The following is a 5587-nucleotide window of genomic DNA, read 5'->3' on the forward strand; positions in this document are numbered from 1 at the left end:
AGGAAATGGTAAGACGAAAAAATGGCCTGCCTGAAGTTACAGTTTATAGATTAGAAAAAGGCACAAACAATTAAAAGACGGAGACAGTTAGGGCAAATTACTTGCAATCAAGCTGCAGCTAAATGAGCTTCTTGATGAGGAAACCAAATTTATGTTGTTTAGAACCAGGAAGAAATGTTTTTTTAAAAAAAGTTGAAGGTGAGCAAAACGTTAGTATGATTGGGTACAGATAGGTTGATGAGAGAAATTATAGAAGCAATTAAAGCTCTGGCCCTGCATTTTAAAAAAGAATTAAGAAAGGACAGCATTCTTGTAAAATTCAACAGGCTCGGCCCTTGGCTAGTGTAAACCAGCACAGCTCCTTTCTAATCAATGCATCTATGCCAACTTACACCAGCTAAGGATACGGAAACATATTTCTCTCTCTTTCTGTTTTCGTGTGGCTAGCAACCCCAATATTCAGTTCTGATTTGAACCAAGTGAAATCTGGCAGTTTCAATCAAAACACACAATCTCCCCAAATCATTGATCAAATGACAAGGATATTTTGGGGGAGGAGGGGGTTCCTGCTATATTTAACACTATAATTAAATGTTTTGTTCTCTCCTCTCATAAAAATGTGAATTACCTGTTTGGCAGCTCATTCAATAGATTTTGAAAAAGTATGTATATTTAGTAGTGAAGGCAGAAAGTCGCACAAAGCACTGAAGACGTATGAAAGCTTCAGTGTGAAACATCACATTTTCTTTTGTTGCGCTGTATACATTTTTGCATTCAGTGTAATATTCATCAATTTCACTGAATGCTGGGTATTGTCTACCTATATCGGTCTGAACGGATTGACTTTGAAGACTTTGTAATTTTGAAAAGGCATCAAGCAAGGCTATCCTTCATCCCCATTCTTGTTGCACTGGAATGTTAGGCATAACAAGGTAGACAAAAGCTAAGTATAATAGGGATTCTTATTGGCAGTCAGAAAGTACAAGTATATGGAGAAAGAGATAATATTCTCCTGACATTTTCCCTTATCTTGATTCCTCCTGTCCTTTCATGCATAAAGTTTTGCATGAACAGAATCTGCAAAACAAAAATTAACAGCACACATCTGAAAGTGAAATGGACATAGAGGAAACTGATTTGTACGGTTCCTCACAGGAGCTAAAATTCCCAAGTGTATACATTTTGACAGAGGTGTCAAAGTGAGCGTCCCAGCCACTTTTAGACTGCCAAATGAATTCTCAGAACTCCACAAAGTTCTCTGCATTAAAGCAATAAAGAATATCTCTATATTGTTTTCTAGCAATGTTCAATATCTAGCAATCATGCTTAATGTTGAATAGGGCCAATTTATGAGGAAGTCAGCACTGTGTGACATGGGAATACATTCTTATCTGTGTCCAAAACACATAATTTTCTGTCAGCTTGATACCAAGCAAGATTCTGTTCTTTAGAGCTGAACTCTGAAAAAGCAAGACAGATTTTTCCAGACATGCAATTCTCATTCTGGTGTGAAAACAGCAACATACCAAGGGATGGTTAACTAAAAGGCCTTTACTATTACCTAAAGGCTTCCTCCATTCCTCACTTTAACCATCACCAGCAAATATTTGATTTAAATCTGAGCTGAAAAGCTATCCTTTGTCTTATGTTAGAGTCGAAATTAGGAGGAGTCATATTTCTGGTTGCAGCAGGCGGGATAGCTAAAATCCCAAGAAAACAGAATTCATGAAATTCTAATGTAAAATGGCAGGTATCTTAAAAGGAAAGTTGACATAGACATCTACATTGCATAAGAACAATTTCACTGAATCTGAATCATCACCAGACCCTCTAATTTGAATTTGCATCTAAATCCTATCTGAAATCTAATTTAAAATTAGGTCTGAAAATCAGTTGTTTAAAGGGGGCAAGACCTAGAAACTAAAATGACTGTCCTGTTATAAATAGTATAGGCTACGGCTAGACTGCAGGGGTTTTGGGGATACTGGAGGTATCCCGAAAAAGCTCTGCCGCGTCCAGGGAATGCGTTTGCTCTTCTGCTTTCTTTCCAGAAGAACAACATGCTCTTTTGGAAGCCCCTGTATTCCTCATTCCAAGAGGAAGAAGGGGGCTTCTGAAAGAGGAGATTTTTCCGAAATTTGGCCCAGGCTATCCTTGGAAAAGCCAAATTTTGGAAAAGCCTCTTTCAACAAAAGTATTGGAAAAAGATATGCAAAATGCGGGGAACATTTTGCATATCTTTTTCCGATAGATCCTCACAGTCTAGCCATGGACCCAGAGAGAGGAAAGGAAGCTGGACCAGGTAGGGAATTTTGCCTCTTCTATAACTTTCCTAACTACCTTGGAGTTATTGTGAACCATGCTGACAGTTTGAGAGCCCTGCTGTTGGGAGGCCCTGGCAGAGAAAGAGCATCTATTAAGGATACTGATGTCTCACTGTACGCCTCAGAGTCCCTAGAGTTTATAACTTACAGAGAGGTTTTTTTTCGCTACTTCTTTCCAACTTTATCAATCTGTTAAGATTGTTGTAACATATGGGTTTTTTAACTGCATTGTTTATATGGCATTCTAGTTGTTATGTTTTAAGTGTGGCTTGGACTCCAATAAGTATACTTAAGTGCATAGTATTTACTTACATTGCATGATAGCCCCTAAGCTCAAGACGAAGAGAGTGATGAGAAAAGACTCAGGTTGTCTCCGTGAAATAATTAATTCCACTGGCCTACATCTTTTATTTATCCATTTCGGTTTTGTGTGGAGATTACCAAGAATCGAAAGAGGTTGAGCGGAGATCTGCTTTTATTTTTCACTAGCCTAATAAAAACCATATCAAGTGTTTTGAAGGACTGTAGGCTAGATGTGGGGTAGGAACTAAACTTATTTTCAGTTTTTTGCAACTAGAGCATTATTTTATATTTCCCGGAGAGAAAGGTTAGGATGATTAGACGGTTAAATAATGTGGAAAGACTAATGGCTCAGAACTGCTGGGGAGAAAATTTGATTCCTCATTTATATAGTGATCTGCTATCTGGGAAAGTGAAGGAGACTTTGGTTAACAGAACTGCTTGGAAGACATTAGGAAATGGATATGAACTTAATGACAGCGATTGCTCTGGGAATGAGGATCAGATTTGTTCTAAATTGAGGGAAATACTAAGACTCCCCTCAAGAACATTTTGGCTAAAATATTCTCTTCCACTGCAAAGCAGGAAGCCAAGCCATGGAAACCCTGGAGTAACACAGCAAGGGAGGAAAGGAAAGGAAGATACAATATCTTGCTCTCATTATTCCTGTGTCTCTTGATCTAGCAGCTTGCGCTGTATGACTGTCTCCACTGTTCTGCAAGAACATATGAACTCATGAGCTAACGTGGGGGCAAACTGTAGAGAGAGGAGAGTGTCAGAGAGCATCTGCTATACAATATTCTCCCAAGGGGAAAAGGGAGACTGTACATAGCAATTGTAATCTAATTTAATAGAGTCGGCATCTGCATTAACTATTGGTCTACAACTTCCCAAGAGAAAGAGGGCAAAGTCAGGAGAGAAAGAGGAAATGGGAGAAATAATACTGTTTGTCATCCAGTCACAGTGGAGAAGAAAATAAGAACACAAAGGGCAGTCAGATCTGCGAGGAGCACTGCATCCTGCCATTGGTGCATTTGAAAGCACAGTCAAGTCTGTTTTGCTTTAGAAATTATGAAGGCATTTTATTGTATTTAATTTTTTTAAAACCAGGTAAACAGAGGCTTGCTGGACATGGAGGTGAGTATTTGAGAGCATTAGTTCTTGGAAATAGATCAGATTTCCTTAATTTTACTTTATCATCATCTCTTCTCTGACTATTGTTCAAATTGCTTAATTGAATCCACTTGAACGTGGGCTTTACCTAATCAAGTTTTTATTACATTAGTAGTACTAGGTTACACTTCTTCAACAGCGTCTTCCTTCTGAGGATGTCAGAGTGCTGGAAATGGGCAAAGGATGGATTAGACTACCTAATAAGCTTTTCCAGATTGTATTACTCTACTTCAGACTGAAGGATTGGGCCTTAATAAATCTTTAACTGCTGAAATATTTACACAAAATAGAAAAGGGGCTTTTCAGTGGGGGCTTGGAAAGCAAAATGCAAATCTGGATCTTGAACCCCCAAAGTACAGAGTTATTCAGACCTGGAGAATTGTTCAGACCAGTGGTCTCCAACCTTTTTACACCCAAGATCACTTTTTAAATGACAGACCAAGCCAAGATCTCCCGCTCCGCCCCTTCCTTGAAGCCCCGCCCTCTCTATTCTCCTCCTCTTCATCACTTGCTATCCCCAATCCTTATACTGCTGCTTTTATTATTATTATTATTATTATTATTATTATTATTATTATTATTATTATTATTATTATTTATTATTCTGTAGGAAGAGGTTTTTCCAATATTTGGCCTGTCTACACTGGACCAAATGTCAGGAAAAATACCCCTTCTTTTGGAAGCCACCTTATTCCTTGTGGAAAGAGGAATATAGGGGTGACCAAAAGAGCCTGTTTGCTCTTCCACTAAAAAAGCGGAAGAACAAACGCAACCCTGGATGCAGAAGAGTTTTTCTGGGAATCTCCAGAATCCTGAAAAACTCCTTCAGTCTAGCTGGACCCTTGCTGTGTTGAGACAGGATGTGTAGGCTCTGGGGTGGGAATGAGGGATTTGGCTGTGGGAAGGGGTGAGGTGTGCAAGCTCTGGGAGGAAATCTGGATGCAGGAGGAGGTAGAGAAGGGGACACTGGCTTGGGGAGGGGGCTCCAGGCTGGGCAGTGTTGGGATACTAAGCAAGCCACAGGCTTGCAGATGTGAGGGTGCAGGAATCTGGGTTGGGGTATGTGAGGGGCTGAGGGCATGAGGTTCCAGTGTTTGATAGGCTCAGATCTAGGGTCTGGGGAAGGGGGAGTGCAGGAGTGGTTGTGGCCAGATGGGGGCTTGGCCCCAGTTGGGGGTTTGTTGGCCAGGCTTCATTTTTAAATAGAATACTATGTTAAACACAAAAAGTTTCTGCATTGTCTTTATTTATGAGAATTTGCCTTGAGTCAGGGGTGACTGACCCATAGAAAAGTCATTTGGGAGCAGAGGACACAGTACTGGGGAGGAGCGCTAGTGGGTTCTGGAGCAGGGAGCAGGGTGCCAGTGGGGGCAGGGGAGAGGGGGCAGGGTGCCAGGACAGGTTTCTGCAGCAGGGGTCAGGGTGCTGGCGGGGACAGGTTTCTGCAGAGGGGAGTAGGGGGACAGGTTTCTGTAGTAGGAGACAGGGTTCCAGAAGGAACTGGTTTCTGCGGGGGGGGGGCAGGGTGTCAGGGGATAAGTTTCTGCAGGGGGGGGCAGGTTTCTGCTGTGGGGTTGGGGGGGGCAAGGGAGAGGGAATAGGGGGACAGGAGGGCGGGGGACAAGTTTGGGGCAGAGGAGAGGGAACAAGGTTGGGGGCAGGAAGTTCCCTACACCAGCCACGGAGGGAAGCCGCCGACCCGCGCTCCCTCCAGACTGACCGCAGGGCAGCCGGGCTGGAGTGAAGAAAAGCGGCTGCCTGGCCACCTGGCCATGGTGCTCAGCCAGGGT

This window comes from Pelodiscus sinensis, chromosome 1 (assembly GCF_052426305.1).
Source record: "Pelodiscus sinensis isolate ZL-2025 chromosome 1, ASM5242630v1, whole genome shotgun sequence".
Lineage (NCBI taxonomy): Eukaryota > Metazoa > Chordata > Testudines > Trionychidae > Pelodiscus > Pelodiscus sinensis.